The sequence below is a fragment of the Neoarius graeffei genome, chromosome 1 (assembly GCF_027579695.1).
Source record: "Neoarius graeffei isolate fNeoGra1 chromosome 1, fNeoGra1.pri, whole genome shotgun sequence".
In the NCBI taxonomy this organism is placed as follows: domain Eukaryota; kingdom Metazoa; phylum Chordata; class Actinopteri; order Siluriformes; family Ariidae; genus Neoarius; species Neoarius graeffei.
This window is the reverse complement of record NC_083569.1, coordinates 24,970,405-24,994,054: the sequence shown is the minus strand read 5'-3', so window position 1 is coordinate 24,994,054 and position 23,650 is coordinate 24,970,405. Positions and strand designations below refer to the sequence as shown.

At 41.6% G+C, this 23,650-nt stretch overlaps 6 non-coding genes across 6 annotated transcripts; 5 read left to right on the top strand and 1 right to left on the bottom strand.

Moving 5' to 3' along the window:
- Positions 1–995: 995 nt before the first annotated feature.
- Positions 996–1,067, top strand: trnaw-cca (transfer RNA tryptophan (anticodon CCA)). Its single transcript has one exon. It is a non-coding gene; the product is annotated as a tRNA-Trp (tRNA).
- A 10,519-nt stretch (positions 1,068–11,586) lies between these two features.
- Positions 11,587–11,668, top strand: trnas-uga (transfer RNA serine (anticodon UGA)). Its single transcript has one exon. It is a non-coding gene; the product is annotated as a tRNA-Ser (tRNA).
- A 70-nt stretch (positions 11,669–11,738) lies between these two features.
- On the top strand, positions 11,739–11,821 carry trnal-caa (transfer RNA leucine (anticodon CAA)). Its single transcript has one exon. It is a non-coding gene; the product is annotated as a tRNA-Leu (tRNA).
- Positions 11,822–11,959: 138 nt separating this feature from the next.
- On the top strand, positions 11,960–12,041 carry trnas-uga (transfer RNA serine (anticodon UGA)). The gene has a single exon. It is a non-coding gene; the product is annotated as a tRNA-Ser (tRNA).
- Positions 12,042–12,556: 515 nt separating this feature from the next.
- trnal-caa (transfer RNA leucine (anticodon CAA)) lies at positions 12,557–12,639 on the top strand. The gene has a single exon. It is a non-coding gene; the product is annotated as a tRNA-Leu (tRNA).
- Positions 12,640–23,169: 10,530 nt separating this feature from the next.
- trnav-cac (transfer RNA valine (anticodon CAC)) lies at positions 23,170–23,242 on the bottom strand. The gene has a single exon. It is a non-coding gene; the product is annotated as a tRNA-Val (tRNA).
- Between the last annotated feature and the right edge of the window lie 408 nt (positions 23,243–23,650).

Below are 23,650 nucleotides of genomic sequence, written 5' to 3'. Positions count from 1 at the left end.
CATGTTGGAGAAGCGCAGCATCCTGGAAGGACCTCTTTAGTATAGCATTCAAATAAGACGGGGCAGTTCCTGCTTTTAATGTCTTTAATTATTCAAACTCGTGTACAAAACTTGTTTGCATCATGCATTACATCAGGTTTAATGCATAAAATTTGAAAATGATGCAATAGACTACACATACAACAAACACTTAATGGCCAAATAACATTACTGTACAACAATTATTGAACATTCATTCGATTTGAAATGCCTTTAAATCTCAATTGAAAAACTCTTCTAAAAAGTGATAAACAGTAATAATGCATGAAAAGTAGACTTGGTACAAACGCACACACTCGTAATAAAAAACTTGCCTCAACTGACTTTACAACTAGTAACCACTACTATTTAACATCACTGTCAACAAATCCTGACAACCTTACTTTACCCTGACACACTATTTGTGTTTGAAACAACCAAATGTGTTTTTTCTTTGCTCCTTATAAGAAACAAATTGTTGAGCAATCATTTGTCTGTCCAACAGGTCAAGTTTGTTCTTCTGAACATGACACACAGCTACACTATTAAGACGTGTTTGTGTCATGCTACTTCGCAGCCATGTTTTCAGCCTTCTTAGAACAGATCATTCATACATTACTCACTTTTTAATATTATACAGACATTTAAGTGCACATGTCAAGCAAACCTATCCAAGTTTCTTTGGATAAAAGTGTCTGCTGCTACTAAGTATAATGTAATGGAACTTAACATTTTTGGATGACATAATCAAGAGCAGTAATATAATCAATGTAGGTTCATATAATCAATCAAGGTTTTGGAGGTTGTTGATATAGACATGCATCATTAAAATGGTGTACCCCTACTTCAAAACCAAAAAGTTAGCCACTCACAGGAGATTGAGGAGGACTCAATATGGTTCTACAAAATAGCTTAATTATCCCCAACGTGATCACACAAAAGCGTTAAAATATGTTCTACTTCTCCATGTACTCAGGGACCTTGTGGTGCAACAGTAGCGTGTCTGACTCCAGATCAGAAGGCTGCGTGTTCAAATCACGTCGAGGTCAAGCTTATTTGGACCTTCTGGCAAGATGGCATGCTGAGTAGTTGCACATTTGGTATGCTCTGCAAGCCTAGTCCCAAATTGCAACAAAATTAAAATATTCTCCCAACCTTTACCTCGTTTTTAGTCAGCCGAAGCCAGAAAAATGATGTTCGAGGAAGTTAAAGCCTCGGGAAGTGAAATAAAGTCGACGCTGGAAATAGGGGCCGAGGTGAGCCTAGCATCGGCTAACGAAGCTAACGTTAACGTTCGCGAAGAAGAAACAGAGGATATGGAGGCAACTTGCTCTGTGGTAAGAAGACAACACAGCCCTCCATCCAATGTCACTGTCTCTGCTAAGAAACAGAAGGGAATACCGAAACTACAGCCGGAATTCATGTCTAATGTGGACGTCCTAGCTGCTACCCAGAACTTAACAGCATTAGTAGAGGACTTCGGTGCACAGCTAAAACAGAACATCATGATAGCTAACGTCGCAAAGGCAGCGGAGTTTAACACTGCGAACATCAAAGAGGGACAAGAAAAGACTAAAGTGCTTGAAAATGCAGTGCGGGAGCTTCAGAAGGAGAATTTGGAGCTGAAAGAAAAAACTGAGGAATTGGAGCGATATCAAAGAAGATGGAACCTCCGTCTAAATGGGCTCCCCAAAACTGAGGGCGAGAATACCCGACAGGAGGTAGCAGAGCTAATAACAAGGATGATACCAGAATGGTCACACAAAATGGACATAATTCTGGACACTGTTCACAGACTGGGGAAACCGAAACCAGGAAAGACTCGTCAGATCATCTTACAATTCACCTCAAGAACCCACCGTGACGCACTTTGGAAACAAGCGAAGGACGACAGGGTGTGCGCCGAGAGGAAGGTACGCGTCAAAGAGGACCTCACCACAGCGGAACGAGATGCTCGCAACGCACTCTGGCCAAAGATTGAAAGAGCGAGACAGCAGGGAATGAAGGCATTCTTCAGAGGACCCTTCGGATTCATCAACGGACAACGCATTCAGGAATAGGAAAGGTGATCGGGTATACCAGCTGACTACGATAAAATGTAAAGGGAGGAAAATGTTTATTAGGGGCGTTGCTGAAGTTAAAAACTTACCGTTACTTTTGATGGCAGGTGCTTGATTTAAAGCCACTAGAGTAGCCTGTTTGGCTCTTTTCTTTTATTTTTTTGTCCATCATTCTTTTATGTCATTGTTTACCACAGAAGTTTCAGTTACATCTCTAAATTTAAGGGGTCTTAAAGACAACACGGAAAGGAAAGCTTCGTTTTTGTTTTGCAAAGGGCAGAAAAATACTTTCACGTTTATGCAGGAGACACATTCTATGAGGGAGGATGAAACGTTTTGGACACAACAATGGGGAGAAAAGATTTTTTTCAGTCATGGCACAGAACGGTCAGGAGGAGTGGCAATTTTGCTAAATAACTGTTCTGGGAAACACTTGTATGTGAAGGCAGACGAACATGGACATTGGTTGATTGCAGTGATGAACTTAGTAAGTAAGCTTAATTTGTATGGCACATTTAAACACAGCATGCACTGACCAAAGTGCTGTACAGAGTCAGTATTAAAAGACAAATGATCAAAAAGAAAAATAAAAAGAAATAAATAAAATAAAACTATAATGATAACAATAACAATCAGCTGATGGTTAGGGAAAGGCCAAGGAATAGAGATGGGTTTTTAGCCTAGATTTAAAGGCAGAGATGGAGGGAGCAGATCTAATGTCCGGTGGGAGCTGATTCCAGAGACGTGGAGCAGCAACAGAAAAAGCTCTGTCACTTCTCTGCTTCAGCCGCGAGCGAGGTACATGAAGAAGCCCTGTGTTAGAGGATCTTCGAGACCTTTGGACTGAGTGGGGCTATAAAAGGTCATTGATGTAGGCTGGGGCCAGCCCACTGAGTGCTTTAAAAACAAATAAGACTTTAAATTGTATTCTGAAAAAGACTGGGAGCCAGTGCAAGGAGGCCAGAATGGGAGTGATGTGCTCACAGCTCCTGGTGCCAGTTAACAGACGTGCAGCTGCGTTTTGGACCAGCTGTAAACGTCTAAGTGAGGTTTGAGGGAGGCCAAGATAAAGGGAATTGCAGTAATCCAGTCGTGATGTGATAAAAGCATGGATGACTATTTCAAGATCGTTATGAGATAGGAAGGATTTGAGGCGGGAAATCACTCTGAGTTGGTAAAAACTATTTTTGAGTCACTTAAATGACTCAAGGCTCATTTTGCTGAATGTGTATGGGTACAACAACAGACAAAAGAATTTGGACTTGTTAAAAGACATGACAAACGAAATAGAGAGATGCAAACTCTTACCAATGTGAAAATGTATTAATAGGAGGGGATCTTAATTTGGTAAATGATGAATGGTTGGATAGGTCTCCCCCAAGAGGCCATACTTATTCACCGAATAAGACATTTCAAGAATTCTGCCATTCAAATGCGCTACAAGACGCCTGGAGGCACTACAATGGTAACAAAGTACAATTTTCTTGGTTTCAACCAAATGGGAGTCATCTGTCTAGGTTGGATTACTGGTTGCTATCAGACCCTCTTTTAGGACTGGTGTCTGATGTAAGAATGTCAGCAGCTCCGTTAACAGATCATTCAGTTATCTCTCTGGTACTAAAACCCCCTGAACCACAATTTCATTCTAAGGGTTATTGGAAATTCAACTCAGTTACTTTCACATGATTGTTACTGTACGGGTGTCAAGCAACTTATAAAAGAGGTTATGGATATGGAGGATTTTTCCTCATACATACTGAAATGGGAATTCTGTAAGTATAAAATAAGACAATATTCAATCGCTTACAGTAAAAATCTTAAAAAGTCTCAAAGACAAGAGGAACTGCAGCTCATTAAGGAGCTGAATGCCACATGCAACAAGCCCACACTTACAGATAGACAAACAAACTCTATTGACTTTGCAGACAAAGTTGGATGATATGTATGCAAGAAAAGCCAAGGGTGCTTGTGTTAGATCTCGGGCTAGGTGGATAGAAGAGGGGGAAAAAAAACTCAGCATATTTTTGTCGCCTTAAAAAAAACCAGACAGCAAAGGAATGAAATACGATCTTTACTGATTGATAATAACCTATGCAAGGATCAAAGGGTTATTTCTAAAGAGATTCTAACCTTCTATAGCCAACTGTATACTTCCAAGTTCTCAGAGAACGAGACACTCACTTTCTTTGAAGGTATTAAACACCACATTCCACAAATTACAGAAGTATTCAGGGACACTTGTGATGGAGAGTTACAGATTCAAGAAATGGATGCAGTTATCAGTAAAATTAAAATTAACAAATCCCAGGGGGTTGATGGCTTAACTGCCAATTTCTACAAACATTTTTGGCCAGACGTGCACCATTTTCTTTTCCATACATTCCTTGAAATATTAAACAGCCACACACTTTCCCCATCCATGAAACAAGGTATTATAATACTAATTCCCAAACCAGGGAAAAATTCACTGATTTTAGATAATAGAAGACCTATTACACTTCTCACAACAGACTACAAGATTTTAACTTATGTTTTTGCAAACCGTCTTAAAACAGGTATTGAACAATGTGTTAGTGAGTCTCAGTCAGGCTTTATGAATAGATCTATTCATAATAACATCAGGTTAATTCTGGACATTATAGATTACAGTAATATGATAGAAAATGAAGGTTTTATACTGTTTCTAGATTTTTTCAAAGCATTTGATACTTTAGAACATAACTTCCTCTTTCAGTCTCTTGAATAGTTTGGTTTTGGGAATGGATTCTGTAATTTTGTCAAGACATGTTACAAGGACATAAATAGTGTGGTTGCTCTACCCAGCGGAACAACCACACATTTTCCAATTCAAGTAGGGGTAAGACAAGGCTGTCTTATTAGCCCATACCTATTTATCTTGGCAGTAGAAATGTTGGCTATTCATATTAAAAATTACACAGAACTAACAGCACTCCGTGTGCTTGATACAGATATAAGTCATAAGTCAATTAGCGGATGACAACAATTTTTCTGAAGGATAAACATCAAATCCCAGTGGCGATTAAAGGGATTGAAATGTTCTCCAAAGCCTCAGGTTTATGCCTTAAAGGAACAGTCCACCGTACTTCCATAATGAAATATGCTCTTATCTGAATTGAGACGAGCTGCTCCGTACCTCTCCGAGCTTTGCGCGACCTCCCAGTCAGATGCAGTCAGACGCGCTGTCACTCCTGTTAGCAATGTAGCTAGGCTCAGTATGGCCAATGGTATTTTTTGGGGCTGTAGTTAGATGCGACCAAACTCTTCCGCGTTTTTCCTGTTTACATAGGTTTATATGACCAGTGACATGAAACAAGTTCAGTTACACAAATTGAAACGTAGCGATTTTCTATGCTATGGAAAGTCTGCACTATAATGACAGGCGTACTAACACCTTCTGCGCGCTTCAGCAGCGCATTGATACGGAGCTCAGATATCAATGCGCTGCCGAAGCGCGTAGAAGGTGTTAGTACGCCTGTCATTATAGTGCAGACTTTCCATAGCATAGAAAATCGCTACGTTTCAATTTGTGTAACTGAACTTGTTTCATGTCACTGGTCATATAAACCTATGTAAACAGGAAAAACGCGGAAGAGTTTGGTCGCATCTAACTACAGCCCCAAAAAATACCATTGGCCATACTGAGCCTAGCTACATTGCTAACAGGAGTGACAGCGCGTCTGACTGCGTCTGACTGACTGAGAGGTCGCGCAAACCTCGGAGAGGTACGGAGCAGCTCGTCTCAATTCAGATAAGAGCATATTTCATTATGGAAGTACGGTGGACTGTTCCTTTAATATCACCAAATGTGAGCTCATGCCTATCAAACAATGTGAAGAGTTGGTCATTAATAGTATACCAGTTAAAAGGGAAATAAGATACTTGACAAACAGAGAAGAATCAAGCTTAATATAACAGACACCATTCAGAAAGGGAAAACAAGGCTGGATATATTGTTAGGGTTTTGCTGGGATTCGAACCTGGTTCGTTGGTGTGATGATCCAGCAAACCCCCACTAGGCCACCAGGGGGATGACTCAAATGCAGAGGCGTGAGGCGGAAGTAGAAAAAGAATCAAAAGGTTTATTTATACTATATACACTATATACAGGGCAAAACAAAAAACAACAAAGAGTATAATCTAACACTGGGAAGACAAAGGGAAAAATAAAATATCAAAAGTTTAAGGTCCAAAAAGGAAAAGGCAAAAATGCAAAAGCTCAGAAGATCCAAAAAGAGTCACTACTAAATCCAAAAGAAAGCAAAGTGCAAAACCAAGAACACAGTACAAAGGAAACTGGAGATAAACATAACAGCACAAAGACTGCGTGACAAGAGGACTGAACACAGGGGTATAAATACACAAACTAATTAAGGACACAGGTGAAGATAATTAGGACTAACAGGCAATTAACAAAAAAAAACACAAAACACAGGAACAGTGGCGGCCTCTAGAGGCCAAAATAAATATGACACGAAAAGGAAATAACAGCGGCCTCTAGAGGCCAAAACAGTCCAAGTCCTAACATATATGGCAGCAAAGAGACTTGTCTGTTTTTGGCAGGGTGTACCTAACAAAAATGGAATTTTTATCTAGGTGCATCTATCCTTCACACTCCTTAGCCATCCCAAAAGATGAAATTAAAGCTGTTAATCAAGCTAATTTCAGCTTTATATGGAGGAATAAAACTCACTATTTACAGAAAGCATACATTGTCAAGGACTTTAAAGGGGGGGGTTAAAAGTTATTGACTTTAACTGTTTAAATGGCATGATTAAACTTAACTGGATTAAGGAGTACTTGAAGAAGAGTGAAGCCTTTTGGTAGTGTATACCCAGACTGATCTTTAGTAGAGTTGGTGGCTTGCCTTATCTCCTGTCATGTGACTTTGCCATTTCAAAATTACCAATCAAATTGTCAGACTTTCACCAGCAAGTTCTAATGTACTCGAAACTTATCTACAAGCACAATTTCACACCCCATTCTTCCTCTATTTTGAACAATATATATGTTACATTGAGTCGTAAATCCTTGTATATAAAAGAATGGAAAGAGAAGAATATTTGTTCCATATTGGATATTTTGGATGATGAAGGTAACATTTTTTCTTATAATACATTTTGTGTTAAGTATGGTTTTACCCCCCCCCCCGAAACGACAATTTCATAATGTCATTAAAGCTATCCCTGAAGGTTTGATTAAAACTATCCAAAACTATTTGAAATATGACAGTTTACAACTCAAGTTGCCTGATTTAATTGTGAAAGGTGTGCATCTACTAGATATTAAAAGTACAAACAAGTTTATAAGAGAATGCTTACGAGAAGAGTTTCACCTGGTGAGACCAATAAGAAATACAACTTCTTTTACTGAAAGCCAGTTAGTCTCACTCAGAACTAAATATTTGAAGTTCCCAATTCCACCAAAAGCAAAAGAGGTTCATTTTAAAACCATTAATAACATATATCCATCAAAAGAATTGCTACACCACAGATTTAATATTGATTTAGAGCTATGTGTGTTCTGTAAGAAAGAAATAGATGCAACTGTACACATTTTCAGTGATTGTTTGGGAACACAAAGTTTTTGGGTTGCTGTGAAGAACTGGTTGGCAATATCTGGACCTAGACTTACAGCTGAAGAAATTCTTTTTGGCACCACAAGGAGAAACTCAGAAGAGAATTACATGGTGAATGTTGTTATAATTTTAGGTAAATTCTTTATTCATAAAACCAGATATCTAAAAATGTTCCCTCACTTTATAGTATTTAAAACAGAATTTAATACGTACTGGAATTCACTTAATAAAATGCCAAATAAGAAAGCAATTGTCCTTAAAAATATTATCTGCAATTTTATCTAACAGCCCTTGTACATGTAGAAATGAAATTACTGTCCTATTTTTATTGTCTGTGGTAGTTGTGTTAGTACAAAGAGACTTGGCTATGTAGATGGCAGTGGGTTTTTTTTCTTTCTTTGTTCTTTTCTTTCTCTCTTTCTTTCTTTGTTTTGTGTTTGTCTTGTTTGTTTTATGTTTTTTGACTACATGTGAGATGTAATGTTAAGTTCTTTAAAATACTCTTATATGAGCATGTAACATGTACTGGGTTATAATCTTAAGTGTACACATGCTTTGTATTGAGATTGAATTTCAATTAAAAAAAAAAACTTCACGTACTCGATTGGAATACTAAATACTGCCCTCTAGTGGTGACACAAACAAGACAGTTTTGGTGACTGAGCGAGTCCGCCAAGTTCGGGGGAGAAAAACTGTTTTGAGTCCGTTGCGTGGCTGTTTTTTGTCTAACGTTATGGCAATAGTTTACTTCCTTGTTACACATTTTATAGTAGCTGTATAATTTTCATAATGATGTCATTTTAATCTGACAAAAGTGCGGGGGATGAAATTGTGTTTCAACAAAAGTGGGGGGGATGAAACGTACGCATCCCCCGCGGGTGACACGCCCCTGATCACAGGTGTTCAGCTGAGGCTTGTGCACTGAAACTCCGCCATATTCCTTGAATAAGTTAATGATATAATGCAATTTAGAGGGTGAAATATCCAAATCCCTTCCTTTATTTCTTTGAGGAACATTTGTTTTTCAACATTTCAATAATTTTCTCACGCATTTGTTGACAAACTGGAAATCCTCGGCCCATCTTTGCTCCTCAAAGACTAGGCCTTTCCTGGATATCGATTTTGTACCAAATCATGAATACAATCACCCAGGGACACTGAAATGTCCTTATTTTTGAAAGAAAAGCACTGTTCTTTTCAATGAAGATCACTTTAAACTAATCAGAAATCCACTCTATACATTGCTAATGTGGTAAATGACTATTCTAGCTGCAAATGTCTGGTTTTTGGTGCAATATCTCCATAGGTGTATAGAGGCCCATTTCCAGCAACCATCACTCCAGTGTTCTAATGGTACAATGTGTTTGCTCATTGCCTCAGAAGGCTAATGGAGGATTAGAAAACCCTTGTACAATCATGTTAGCACAGCTGAAAACAGTTTAGCTCTTTAGAGAAGCTATAAAACTGACCTTCCTTTGAGCAGATTGAGTTTCTGGAGCATCACATTTGTGGGGTCGATTAAATGCTCAAAATGGCCAGAAAAATGTCTTGACTATATTTTCTATTCATTTTACAACTTATGGTGGTAAATAAAAGTGTGACTTTTCATGGAAAACACAAAATTGTCTGGGTGACCCCAAACTTTTGAACGGTAGTGTGTATACATGTTATTTCACCTCCCTCACTGCCATCACCAGGAACTACCTGCAGGCCAGGGCAATGATAACATTTTAACATAGCCTAGGAAATCCAAAGTTTACACATTATCATCACGCACAGAAATTGCAAAACTAGTTTTAAAACCGCTAAGTTCCAACTGTTAACCATAGCGAGAGGCTGGGCTACGTGTGTGTGTGTAAAGTGTAAACCAGTGCATCCTGACTTTCTAACTATGCCTGTGTGTTGCGTGAGCGCCAGTCAGTCAACAACTCTTCACAAAGTTTCCTTATGAAACAATAAGCTCGCTGAAATTATGGCAGGGAACGCCAGATTAAACATTAAAACTGCCTTCTGAGCACTGTATCTACAGGCTGCCACCGAAAGAAGGAGGCTACCAGAAAGGCTTCTCTACTCCGTACGATTTTACTTTCACTACGACATTACTTTGAACAGACTATCAAAAAATTTCAAGGTGATATGATAAAGTAAGGCACAGTTTACTTACAGTCGTTGTTTTTTGTTGAAAAAACGATGCAATCGTTTTCTGCCTTTTGGCACCCTTCATCATGCCGTGTTGGGGTCCTGAACTAAGAGGCGCTGTCCCCGATATGCCTGTCAAACTTGTAACCATAGCAACCAAGCTCGAGCTCGCAATCTGTGCAGTCTGCGCAGTTGCAACTGTGTCTGTACTGCTGTGCACCTCAATAAACCGAATGGTAATTAGTCTTTTGATTTTTCCGTGAGGTTTGCCTTATGCAAAGAAATAAGACAGCATAGATGTTTTTTCCTCCCTATAAGTGGGGGGGACCGAACGAGGTGAATTTAAATCTGGGTGGGACGAATCCCCCCCGTCCCCCCCTCTATCTGCGCCCGTGCAATCAGCTGTTGGCATCATCTGTTTCAAATTACATCATTGTTTAATTGTTTTACCCCATCACTAGCCCTAAATTTCCCTGTCCCAACTTTTTTTTGGAATGTGTTGCAGACGTGAAATGCAGGAATTGATGTATATTAGTAAATGAAATGAAGTTGATCAGGCACATGCTCTCTCTCGCAGCTCGTGGTTGCTTGGCTCTGTGGGTGGCTGCAGACCAGTTTGTCTAGCTGAAGGCTGAACACCACTGCTGCCTGAAACATCATGAAAATGAGGAAATAAGAAACTCCACAACTGTGTCATTTTTGTGGCTTGTTTGAGATCTGACAATTATTTCTTCACCCACATCTAAAGATTTGCGATATAAGCTAGTATATCCTTATTATTATGGACAGAATATAGGCTATATATCTCATGGATATATAAATTAAATAATCAAACAGCTGGATTTCAGTTGTTGATGGCAAAATGCTGTTGACCGCAGCAGTGATTTCAATACTGCATTTTTCTGACTTTCTATGATGCTACTTTTCTGGCTGCCAAATATAAATAATCTGTTCAATTGGACATTTGAGCTTCTATTTGGAGGGTGGAGAAATGTTTCTTCTTGAACGTATCATGCCTATCCATGTTGGAAAGTCTTAGGCACAGGCTCTAAACCGAGAATATTTAGGGGTGTGATATTTAAATGACGATGATTTACAGATGCTACATTTATCAATGACCGATCAGTCTTATGCCGTGATTTCCTCCGGGTGCTCCGGTTTCCCCCACAGTCCAAAGACATGCAGGTTAGGTTAACTGGTGACTCTAAATTGACCGTAGGTGTGAATGGTTGTCTGTGTCTATGTGTCAGCCCTGTGATGACCTGGCGACTTGTCCAGGGTGTACCCTGCCTTTCGCCCGTAGTCAGCTGGGATAGGCTCCAGCTTGCCTGCGACCCTGTAGAACAGGATAAAGCGGCTAGAGATAATGAGATGAGTATTTGTTTTACTGGCAGCACTGTGACGCGTGCAGTTTTATATGTTCACCCCACATGGGTTCTTCAGTTTCTTCCCACCTCCAAAATAAACAAGACTGTAGGAAATTTGCTGGGATAAAATGTCCCTATGTGTGAATGAGCATGTAAACTGGTCTGTACATGGTGTTCTGTCAAGTTATAGTTATGATAGTTAAGTTATAGGGCCAGTGGCGCAATGGATAACGTGTCTGACTACGGATCAGAAGATTCTAGGTTTGACTCCTTGCTGGCTCGAAAACTTTAAAGGGTGGCATAGTGGTTAGTGCTTTTGCCTTACAGCAAGAAGGTTCTGGGTTCGAGCTCAGTGGCTGGTGTGGGCCTTTCTGTGTGGAGTTTATATGTGTCCCTGCGTTTGTGCGTAGTCATGGCTGAGTGGTGAAGGCAACGGATTTGAAATCCGTTGGGGTTTCCCTGCGCAGGTTCGAGTCCTGCTGGCGACGTGCAGTGTGAAATTTGAGGCCTGTCGAGTGTTGCCTGTATTGGTCCGGCTGGATGGGTTTTGCGTGGCGAGTCAGGGTGGCTGAGCGGTCTAAGGCGCTGCGTTCAAGTTGCAGTCTCCTCTGGAGGTGTGGGTTCGAATCCCACTTCTGACATTTGCTGCAGCAGGTTGTTGATGGGCCTCATGGCCCATGCGTGGTGTGAAAACGGAGGCTTTGGCTGGTATGCCTTTGCAAAAGAAAAAAAAGCTGCTCAAAGCAATTTCTTGTCGCACTTGAATTTCGGCGCCTCCAGTAGTCATGGCCGAGTGGTGAAGGCGACGGACTTGAAATCCGTTGGGGTTTCCCTGCACAGGTTCGAATCCTGCGGGCTACGTGCGGTGTGAAATTTGGGGCCTGTCGAGTGTTGCCCGTATCGGTCCAGCTGGCGGCGGATGGGTTTCGCCAGGGCCCCTGTGCTCTCGGCCTGAAACGGGACGGCAGTCTTCCTTTGATCACCGAATATAGGCATTTGAGCAGTGACCCAAGTGCATTGCCAACTCACGTGGCCGGCTCAAGACCTGGGCGTGGTCAACGATGCGTCTCGCTTTGGTGTCTGGCCGAGCGGACTAGGAGCAGCGTCCGGCTAGCGGTGTCCAGTGAAGAAGCGTCCTTCTATCTTGATCCTGAGGTCTGTTAAGTCCTGCTTACTAATGTTCGGGATGGTGTACTGATAGCACGCTGAAATCCAGTTTTGCATCTTAAGGTACTGAAACGGATGTCCGTGTTTTCTGCAAACTTGTAAAAGCACTGCCCAGAGTATTGCAATAGTGAGCCAAGCGCATGGCCCATGCGTGAGAGCAGTATGAGACCTCAGCATGTTTCACGCCGGATTCGCGCTAGGCGTGGCAAGTCAGGGTGGCCGAGCGGTCTCAGGCGCTGTGTTCAAGTTGCAGTCTCCTCTGGAGGCGTGGGTTTGAATCCCACTTCTGACATTTGCTGCAGTGGTTTGCTGATGGGCCCCGTGGTGTGTGCCAGAGCGGACTAAGGAGCAGAAAGAAAGATTACCTGGCTGCACTTTGCCTGTCCCGCTCATGTTCGCTTGCCTGTAAAACAGAGATGCCTACCCCAAATTTTGAATTTCAGTATTCTTGAAAACATATTCCAGTATTTTGGAGTGACTTTCAGTCACATTAATTTATGCGCATTTCCATTATAAAGAGGTATATATACACCAATATGTTTAACATTTATATTATTAAAAAGAACTGTTTTGTGTGAATTGAATAAACAAAACGCGAGCAGCCATCTCAACTGAATTTCCACTCAACAAATTTCTCAAGCATACAATATCACATTTTTATAAATACAATTGTGTTCCCTGTTTGCAGACATTACGGTTGACTACCAATCATTGGTATTGAATGTAACTCATCAAAAGTATTATATATTATATTGCCTGGCAAAATGTTGTAGCCTACCTGTTAACGGATTCTAATAAAATAAAAAATAAAAATCTCATTTCATGCCAAAGAGAGTCTGACATTGTTATCTTAATGTCCCAATATATAAATACTTCAGCATAATGCTTCAGAAGAGACACTGAATAAAATGACATTTATAATTGTATTTAAAACAGTGGAATGATCAATTTTTTTGCCACAATCCCAACAGCACTAATCATAAAATTCTGTTTTTGATCATACTACATGTACATTTGCACTTGCAACACTGAAAAGACTTTGAACTAAAGAAGTACAGCCAGTGTTTGATATTTCAGTGAATATAAATCATACAGTGGTGCTTGAAAGTTTGTGAACCCTTTAGAATTTTCTATATTTCTGCATAAATATGACCTAAAACATCAGATTTTCACACAAGTCCTAAAAGTAGATAAAGAGAACCCAGTTAAATGAATGAGACAAAAATATTATACTTGGTCATTTATTCATTGAGGAAAATGATCCAATATTATATATCTGTGAGTGGCAAAAGTATGTGAACCTCTAGGATTAGTAGTTAATTTGATGGTGAAATTAGAGTCAGGTATTTTCAATCAATGGGATGACAGTCAGGTGTGAGTGAGCACCTTGTTTTATTTAAAATCAGACACTTAAACCACAAAGGCAAACACCTCCCACAGTTTTAACAGAATCTTCACAGACAAAGTATCATAAAGTATCTCTGCTTTCACATTGGTGACATCCTCACTGTCAAAACTGAATAAGTCATTTGTGGTCAGTAAACAGAGAGTTTATGTATTTGCATATAGGGAGAAACTTGGGGAGCATTACCAGACAGTTGGTTGGATGAATCTGTGTAATTGATGTCCTCCACCGCTCTGCTCTGCAGTGCCTGAACTTGCAGGAATCTTCCGCAGAACTTGCGAATGAACTTGGTCATCTACAAAGTTGCAATCCATTACATTACACTGAAGAGACGGTTTTATCCCAAGCGAGTACACAAGCATAACAAGGCTAGTGAAGATGAGTAGGGTTAGTAGTTATGAAGGAAAAATTCACTGAAGATGTTAGTGACAGCAGATGAAAAACCAATGGCATAAACAGAGCTGAACCCTCATATATTTTACCTCTTCATAGAGAAGGAAGACAGATTATTTCTCTCTCTGAAGGAGGAGATTAAGGGAGGAGAAGGCTGGCAACGTTGCCTGATAGAAAAGCAGGTAGACTTCTGTTATTGGGTTGAAGAATGCATGCGCAAGCCGTGTGAAGTGTGGTTGTTTCTCATCTGAAAAGGAAAGAAAACACAATTATACATAGTATTCATTCACATGGCAATCTCTTAAAGAACCTCAAATTCATGTTAGTAAAATATGCAACTTACTTGCTGACTTGAAATAGCTGGAGAGTGCCTTGTATTGCTGCAGAATCCGATTCAAGCAGCGTTCCAGGCTCAGCCAACAGATGGAGATATGTGAAAGTATCTCCATATACTCCGACTCGTGCAAGTCACAGAATTCTGCAATGTGAATATTACATTTCAGTGTCATGAAAGTTTTTGCATTGCATTCACACACTATAGTACTGCTGAAAATCACAAACCTGTTAGGTAACCTTTATGGTTCGTACTGCCTCTGAACCAGTGCCCAACATCTACTGCCAGATCTTCGGGGTCAAATCCAGTCACCTACAAATTAGATTATGTTACAGTTTGGTCACAAATTCATTACACCACAGCACAACAAGCTATCTAAAGGTTACTGAAAGAATACAAACTTACTGTACTTCCAAAAAACCCTGCCCAGCATGTTTTGCTGTGTTATGCAGAATATGGCATGGGCACCCATGGATGTACACGCTGGGATTCTCTGCCAGTATCCTAGAGGCAATCGAGTTTCTTGCCCCCGTATTGACTGGGGAATTGTCAATAGGCAAAGCAACACAGTTACTCCAAGGTATGTTGTGTTTTTCAAGGACATCATTGATCTTCTGGAAAATGGCTTCGGCAGTGCCACAGCATTGCCTGCTTGTTGTGCACATGTCCAGAAATCGGTGAACAACCTTGCCGTCAAACACCCTGACAGTGAGGGGGTTCATTTTCTCACGTCCTGCAAGGTAAAGGTTTAAGCATCACATTAGAAACATTACACACATAGCCTAAACCACTGACGTGTAAAAAAATGTGTACTGGAAAATGAGGATGTCTTAATTGGTTGTCAATACAACACCTGTATCATTTGAGCCATCTGTTATGAGAGTGAAGGGACTGGTCTTCATTTTGGTGACCAGCTCCTCTCTGAAATGCGGTGCCACAGCTTCATTTATTATGCAAGTTGTTTTTGTTCTGGCGCACTTATATTGCTGTGCTGTGGGGGAGTCGCTAAAGCAATTCCTTAACAAAGGACTAAAATGTTCTGCCGTGGCAAATGGCATATTGTGCTGCACCATGGCCACAGCCACTTTCACCTCAGATCTCCTTGTCTTAAACAGAAAAGAATGATAACCATGTTATCAGCAGAAAGGACATTCAAGACAAATTTATTTGTAGAGGTAATTTATGGTAAACACAGACACAACTCAATCAGCTACCGGGTAATTGTTCATAATTGTTTAAAATATATGGTAATTTTTTTTTTTTATATTCAGAAATGATGAAAAACAAGATTTCATGCAAGAATCTGAGCTTCATGTACAGTAGTCCTTTTGACCAGGACAATACCTTGGATTCTTGTGCAGTCATGCCACCAACAGTCACTGGGGGATAAAACTGTCCAATACTACTTGTGGACTGAAGTGCCTGCTCTTTAGACTGGTGTGCTTTACATCTGCGACACCTTGATGGCCACAGGAATTTTCCTGCCTACATACTGAGCACCAGTAGTAGGAGTTGGTGGTGCCTACAGTTATAAATGGCCATTTTGCAGTCCATTCACTTTTGAATGTGGATCGGCAGGTGGCAGCTCCAGTTAAGGCCTTTTTTTCACCACTACCCTGACCTCTGCACTGTCTTCCTCGGTCACCCTGCCTTCTTCTGTCACCCTGTCCTCTTCTGGCACTCCACCTTCTGCATTCACCTCCATTCTTTCTTCGTCTTCCACTGTCTCTTTGTCCACCTCCCCTGTCTCCTCTTCTGTCACTTCCTGCACATTCACTATCTCACCTGATGTCACAGTCTCCCTCTCAGTCTCTGGCACATCAACTGACCTCCCTGCCTTTGTTTTCTGAGCCTTGGCTTCCCAGAAGGAAAGGAGGCTCTTCTGTTTCTTCCCTGACATGCTAAAATAAATGACACAAACGATTAAAAAAAATGAAAAACGCCTCTCTGTTCATGACAGCTCCTAGGCGACTTAACCAAAGTTATTCATTCTATAATCCCCAGAAAAACAGTCTTTGACTAAACGAACATTTAAATCGTCGTCAGCACAGTATGCTATTTTAGCTGGTTTACATCTAGCTTGCTAGTTAGACAGTTATCTACGATAGCTTGAAATGGACAGGTTTTCAATACTGAACAAGGTGTAGACCAGAAATATTGGTCTATAGAGTAAAACTACAAAGTAACTAAGTAAATATTGATATAAATTAAGTTATTACCTGATGGTCCTGAGTCCCGACAGTTCTCCAGTTCTCTCAGTTCTCCCGTTCGCTCCAGGTCGCTCTCTAGTTCACTCACAATTTTGCAGGTGCAGCGCGCGCTTGTAGCTGAAACTCACGTCTCCTTGATAACAGAACAATCTATTTTCTGATTGGCTGATGCTGCTCCGAGCACAGGGGCGGGTTCAAGACACATGAAACGTTTCAACACAGTTGCAGAACGGTGCACATTTCGGCCAATCAATAAGGAACAATTCTGTGGCCCCATGCATGAACCTGATAACCCACATATTTTTATCTGTATTTTTCTTAGCTGTTTAAAATTTTCACCAGTGCAATTTTCAGACTAACTGGAGACATGTTAATGAAACCCTTACAAACCTCAACTCTATGTCTGGTTGACTGATATCAAATTTACGCATTATTATATTCAGATTCAATTTTCTCATTTTTAAAAATATGTGGGTTATCAGGTTCATGCATGGGGCCACAGAATTAGAAAAACGTAGCAAACCGTTACAGCGGTTGAACTCGTCCCAGGAGCACTGTGACGTTTGTAGATAGCTTGAAGGAATTTCTGTGTGATTATTGGAGAAGCTCAGAGTGAGAAATGCCATGTGTGGCGTGTGAACTCGTTGAAATGAGTGTGTCTCACTCTCAATGCGTGAGGCTTGAGAGCCCTAGCACTACATCATAACCACCCATTTCATCTCATCTCATCTCATTATCTCTAGCCGCTTTATCCTTCTACAGGGTCGCAGGCAAGCTGGAGCCTATCCCAGCTGACTACGGGCGAAAGGCGGGGTACACCCTGGACAAGTCGCCAGGTCATCACAGGGCTGACACATAGACACAGACAACCATTCACACTCACACCTACGGTCAATTTAGAGTCACCAGTTAACCTAACCTGCATGTCTTTGGACTGTGGGGGAAACCGGAGCACCCGGAGGAAACCCACGCGGACACGGGGAGAACATGCAAACTCCACACAGAAAGGCCCTCGCCGGACCCGGGGTTCGAACCCAGGACCTTCTTGCTGTGAGGCGACAGTGCTAACCACTACACCACCGTGCCGCCCCCCATTTCATAATTCTTCAATTTTATTTGATAATTCCATGCACTCCCAATTCAGGCTGACTTGGATTCGCCCAATGACTCCATCTCTGCATAGTGTTTCCACCTGTCCCGGTTTTTCCTGATTGTCCCAGATTTTCATGGTCTGTCCCAGAAAAAAAAATAAAAAATCCGGGACACTGAATGTCCCGGTTTTTTGTACATGATGGGCAAAATGTGCATTTCAGTTTAATCAATACTAAATTGAAGCGTGCCTATGTCCATAAACTTATGCACAGCCTTATTGGCTCTAGAAAAATGACGTAGCATAGTCATGTGTGGTGGGGCTGGTGGCTCATTCGGAATGGTGAGGTGGAGAGTGTGTTGGGACAAGGACAACGAAAGGATCCAGTAACTAAAATCAGAGAAGTTTTAACGTGAAAATGGGTGGAGAGACTGAAGACGAGGGTGCTACAGGAGGTGATGACCGTGATGGGCCAGTAAAGAAAAAATGTAAAAGGTCGACATGCTTTAACAATGAGTGGTTAAAACAGGAGAAATATGCTATGTGGCTAAGACCATGTCCAGGCGATCCATTTTATGCTAGCTGCTCCCTGTGCCCTCCAAACAATTTCCATGTTCTTTTACCTGACCCTTCTGATAGAGAGAGGATAACGAGGAAGAATTTCGCTACCAGGTATGTACAAAAGTTTAAGACCGCAAAGGGTTAGAGATTATTTCAGTCAAAGATCATTTGAGTAAAATCTCCAACGGAGTGGAGATTCTGGTAAACTTAAATCTAAAACTAAACATGGGGGGAAAAAAGGCTAAGGCTTGGGACACCTTGCACAATCTCCAGATGGCTAATGCTAATTGCCTTTGCTGCTACGGTATACGGTACATGTTCGCCTTATGTGGTAACCTCGTATGATTTATTGTACACAGCTAATTACATTTCATACATGCATACGCTGTCTTTTGTTGGCAACGGTCGGGCAGAATAGCAGCGTGAATCCCTTAGTATAAGCTCTAGGTTTTGCCTTTGGTCTGCATGTTAGCAAGTTAGGGACCCATCTGTATGACACGTGACTTCAATCCGCTAGTTCCCCCCCACACACACACACATGGACATCACTCCGCTCAGAGATGGACTCTGCGCTCGGGTTTGCAGATGGTGCTCCACTGGTCAGTTTTATAGTAGGCCTATATATAGTGAGTGTTGTGTTCGTGCCTTATTACAAGTAATTGTTCTTAAGCTAAATGGTAAATTCCTAGACTAATTTTTGTGCTTACATCAGCTACAGCATGCTAAGCGGAGATTTAGCAATCAGCATTGGGCGGTGTAATATCTGGTGCATTTCTTTCCTCGGTTTGGCGAAATCCAATTGGAATGTTAATATCTTCGAATGTCCCATGATGACAAACCAGAGCCATTCTGTGATTACCTACAATAAATCAAACATGTTAATATCACGTCGAGAGCAAATGAAGCCAGTTCATGGCGAAACTTCTTCAGTGTCCTTGACCACGTTTTGGTCATTTTCGGTCTGAACATACAATTGATTGTTTTGAGTAACTGTACGTATACACCAGAAATGATCAAAGTGACCAAGTAGCTGAGGTTGTTGAAGTTTCGCCATGAATTCGCTCTGGACATGATATTGACATGTTTGATTTAGCTAATCACAGAACGGCTCTGGCTTGTCAGCCTGGGACATTCGAAGATATGAACATTCCAATTGGTTTTCGCTGAACTGTGTCATAGTTCATTACATAATATTAACTGACTTTTAACTTCTGAAACTCGCTCTGGTTGCCCATTTCGCTTCGCCCCCGGCGAATTCGCTTTGGTCGCTGAGTTCGCCGGCCCTCCATAGAGAAATAATAACTTCCGTTGCTTTGGTTGTTTCTGGTGTACAGTAATGCGGCTATACTCCGACTTACAGACATGCTGTATGTGTCAAGTGTTAATTGGATACTTTCCCCAAACAATAATTCTGCCTGGTTAAAAATCCGATAGGGTGACTTTGCATTATTCTCCGCCCAAGGTATGGCTTGCATGTTTTGAAAAAGATGGTAAATTAGTGTCTAAAATGAGTTGTCAAAAATAAACTGCTTTTCTCACAACAGGAATATGGATGTCATGGAAAAATTAGACAGTGTGGCCATCAACATCTTAAAAGGTAAGAATGATAATGCTTGAATGTAAATTAAGTTAATGTGGTGTAGCTTTACTCATCTGTGTACCTGCTAATTTCATTTAAAATTAATGTTCATTACAATTATAGCTCTGTATGTTAAAACATGAGTTGTGTTTACCCACGTTTTTTGCAATAAAATGCCTAGATTCTTGATGAGCTGCGACGAATAGTTGCGAAGGACAACATGCACTACGTGAAAGAGCTGAGGGAGCGTTGGGCAGACTTCAGAACCAAACTCACCTTTTATGGTGTCTACAAGAAGGCACTGAAGCCCCCGCTGGGACTTCCTGCTGGTAAGGGTTTGGAATCCTTCTGAAATGGCCAATTTCATGATAATGGCTTGTCACTGTTTATTGTTGAGTAATTGTGAGTAATTCAAATTACTTCCCCCCCCATAGATGAGCAAGCCATCTAATCATCTCACTGCCAGCTATGTTCCCTTCCGGTTACCCCGCACCAAAGAAGATGGCATCTCTATCAGAGGCACTCATTCATGTTCTACCGGTAAATAAAATTTATTCCATAACCTTCTGCAACTTTCTATTTGTTATTTCTATTTGCAGGTTTGAGTTAATCCAGTATGTGTCTGGAGGAGGTTGGATTTAAGTAATACTGTGTGTTAATGTTCAGCCCACAGAGGACCCAGGCGTATACCTAAGAAGACGGCCACTCGCCACACCGTTTGTCCTAGTGGGAGAGGGAGACTGCTTTTTCTGCGCTGGAAATGCTCCTGTCACATCATTCCCTAGGAGCAGTCTTGGGGAATCCGTCCTATACATCATGGCGTACTACTACGCTTTTCATATGACGTACCCGAAATGTGTGGCATCTGTTCTTTCGATCCTTCAGACCGAGGTCTTGGGTGATAAGATTCATGAGAAAGACCAAACCACGGCCTTTAAATGTGCCAAAGCTGACTGGTAGGCCTTTCTTAGCTAGTGCATGTGAGTGAGGTGTGCGTGCCTGAGACATTCATTGTGTGAAACAGAACAAAGTTTTATTTTTGTGTTCATTGAAGGCCCTCTTCTAATTCCTTGCAGCCCCATAGCCTGCTATGCCTCTCATGCCAACTTGTGTTTTGCAGCATTTTGTTGATATAATAAAAATAAAAATGCAGATCTGAAGTTCTTGTCCAGTCTATTTTTCCCCTACATTCATCACACCTAAACAGGAAATTTATTCTAGCTAAGAAAAACCAACTTCTTTTGAGCCTTTAAATAAGCTAGAATCAAGCACATTTGCCTTGTTTTTAAGCCTATTAAATTCTAATTTTGAGCAATATTTGCTCAGATGAAATTGGTTTCTAAGCAATAATTACTGAAAATCAGAAGAAATGGCTTAGAATAAGAGAGAAAACCTTAACAAGTAAAATAAAAACTAGCTTTTTATGCTTAATTTAAGATTTTTGGTACACTTACTACTTGCATATTTTTTTCTTGTTTTAAGAAATCTTACCAAGTCCCATTATCTTGCTGCACTGGCAGATTATTTTGCTTAAAATAAGTGATTTTCCCCCTAAAACACTATATATTTCTTATTTTTTTAGAGGGCATTTTTTGCAGTGCTGGGCCTCAAATACAGAAGCAATGGCACTTAGGCATGTGTCCCCAGGGTAGGCCTGCAGCGTTGGTGGTATAGTGGCTGGCATAGCTGCCTTCCAAGCAGTTGACTTGGGTTCGATTCCGGGCCAACGCACACCCTTTCACACTTCGTTGCTCTGATGAAAGGCAGATAGTGTGGTGAGGCACTTGGGAGGAAACAGCAGGAACAGATCGGGAGGTGACTGAGGGCTGCTCCTTCTGCTTTCCGCTTGCATTGCATGTAGTCGAATAGCATCAGTTTGCGCAAACCTGGGCGTGTTTGAAGGACACGGGCACCTGCGTGTTTGTCTTTCGTTGGCGACAAGCTACTTTGCCTGTTTTCCACAAACGGAGAACTGCACAGTCACGGCTTTAGAGTTAATAAGCATGTGTCTGAATGTTGGCTGGCAAATACTCGTTGATACATGATGAAGCATTCCAGCGTCAGTGCCACTTTGCAGCGTTCTGATGCCGTGTGCAGCCCTGTTGACCTGACCTCACTCCGTAAACGAGCAACCAAGTGGTATTTGAGAACACCACCTCCTTGTGACCAATTGCAATGTCCATGCTTCCACAGTCAACAGAAATGTAGATTTAATGCTCGATTTTGTTTTTAAAGCAGCCGTCACGGACCTTGATGGAAAACCAGAGAGGCAGGGAAACCGTTCAAATGAGGTTTTGTCCCGACGGTCGTCTGCACGTAGGAGAACATGACAACCACTAATCCACAGAAAGCAATCCGGTCACATTAAGGGTCTGTCTTTCTGGCTGTTTCGAGAGTACCTGATTTTAGCAAGGCGATAACTGGACGTTAACGAAAGCAGAGCTCAAAAGGCAAAGCATGGCTCTGCCAGGTTTCTCAGGAGTGTCCATTCGCTTGTCAGGTGAAAGGGGAAACCACTGCACAGCAGAAAACACGCAAAGCTTTTTCAGCGTCTCGGTCTGGGATTGTTCCAAAAGGCATGGATGGAGCAGAGATGGCAGCTCGACATTTGTTCGCTGCCAAGTTCAAGAAAACCAGCACCGTTTCTGCCCGGTTTCGAATCGCGGACTGCTCTCGTGTTAAGCGAACGTGGTAACCAATACAATACGGAAACCACGCGTGTGTTAGCTCTTGCCTGGGCCTCAAGAAGAACGCGGGTCACACTTAAACAATTGTCATGAGAATAGGGGCACGGCCTTGCCATCGTAGAGATGAGCTGGTGGTCGAGTGTGACGAGGTTCAGCATCAAAAAGCGCTGCAACAACATCACGGTAAGAAATCGAATGCCTTGTTTGGACGGGCCAAGGAGGTGACTGAGGACTGTTCCTTCCGCTTTCCACGAGCAACGTACCATAAGTAGTTGTTTGCAGGTTTGAATGACATCAGTTTGCTCCTGCGCACGGTCGACCCATGAAGCCGTGAACAACACAGGCTCCTGTGTGTTTTCCTTTCGTTGGCAACAAGCGACAGGTGTATGTTTGTCCACAAACAGAGAACTGGAGAGTCACTGTGTAAGATTTGTTCAGTAAATGTGTCCATACCTTGGCTGGTGAAAAGCAAACACTTGCTTCTGTAGTTGGCACGGTCAGAGCAGAGATCACAGCTCAGCAGTCGCTCAAAAAATGAATAAATAAATAAACCAACCCACTGCTGTTTCTGCCCGGTTTCGAACCGGGGACTTTTCACGGGTGAGACGAATGTGATAACCACTACACTACAGAAACCTCAGCTCTTGGGCCAATCAGCTGTTGCCTGGGCCTCAAATACAGAAGCAATGGCACTTAGGCATGTGTCCCCAGGGTAGGCCTGCAGCGTTGGTGGTATAGTGGCTGGCATAGCTGCCTTCCCGGCCAGGCGAGGGGCATAATGGACTGTAAGAAGGGGGGAAGAAAAGAAAAAAGAAAAATTAGAAAATGGGGGAAAGAAGGGGGAAAAGAAGAGAAAAAGAGGAAAAAATAGTGTCAAGTGTCTTGTCCCCTTTTTCCACCCCTGACCCAATGTTGGTGTACAGTTGCACTCCTGGTGGATCCTTGATGCAGGCAAGGTGTTTCTGCTGTATCTCCCACACTCGAGGTATGCTCTTGTGATTGATGAGGTGCATTCCAGTGCTGTCCACCAGCTGCCACATGGAG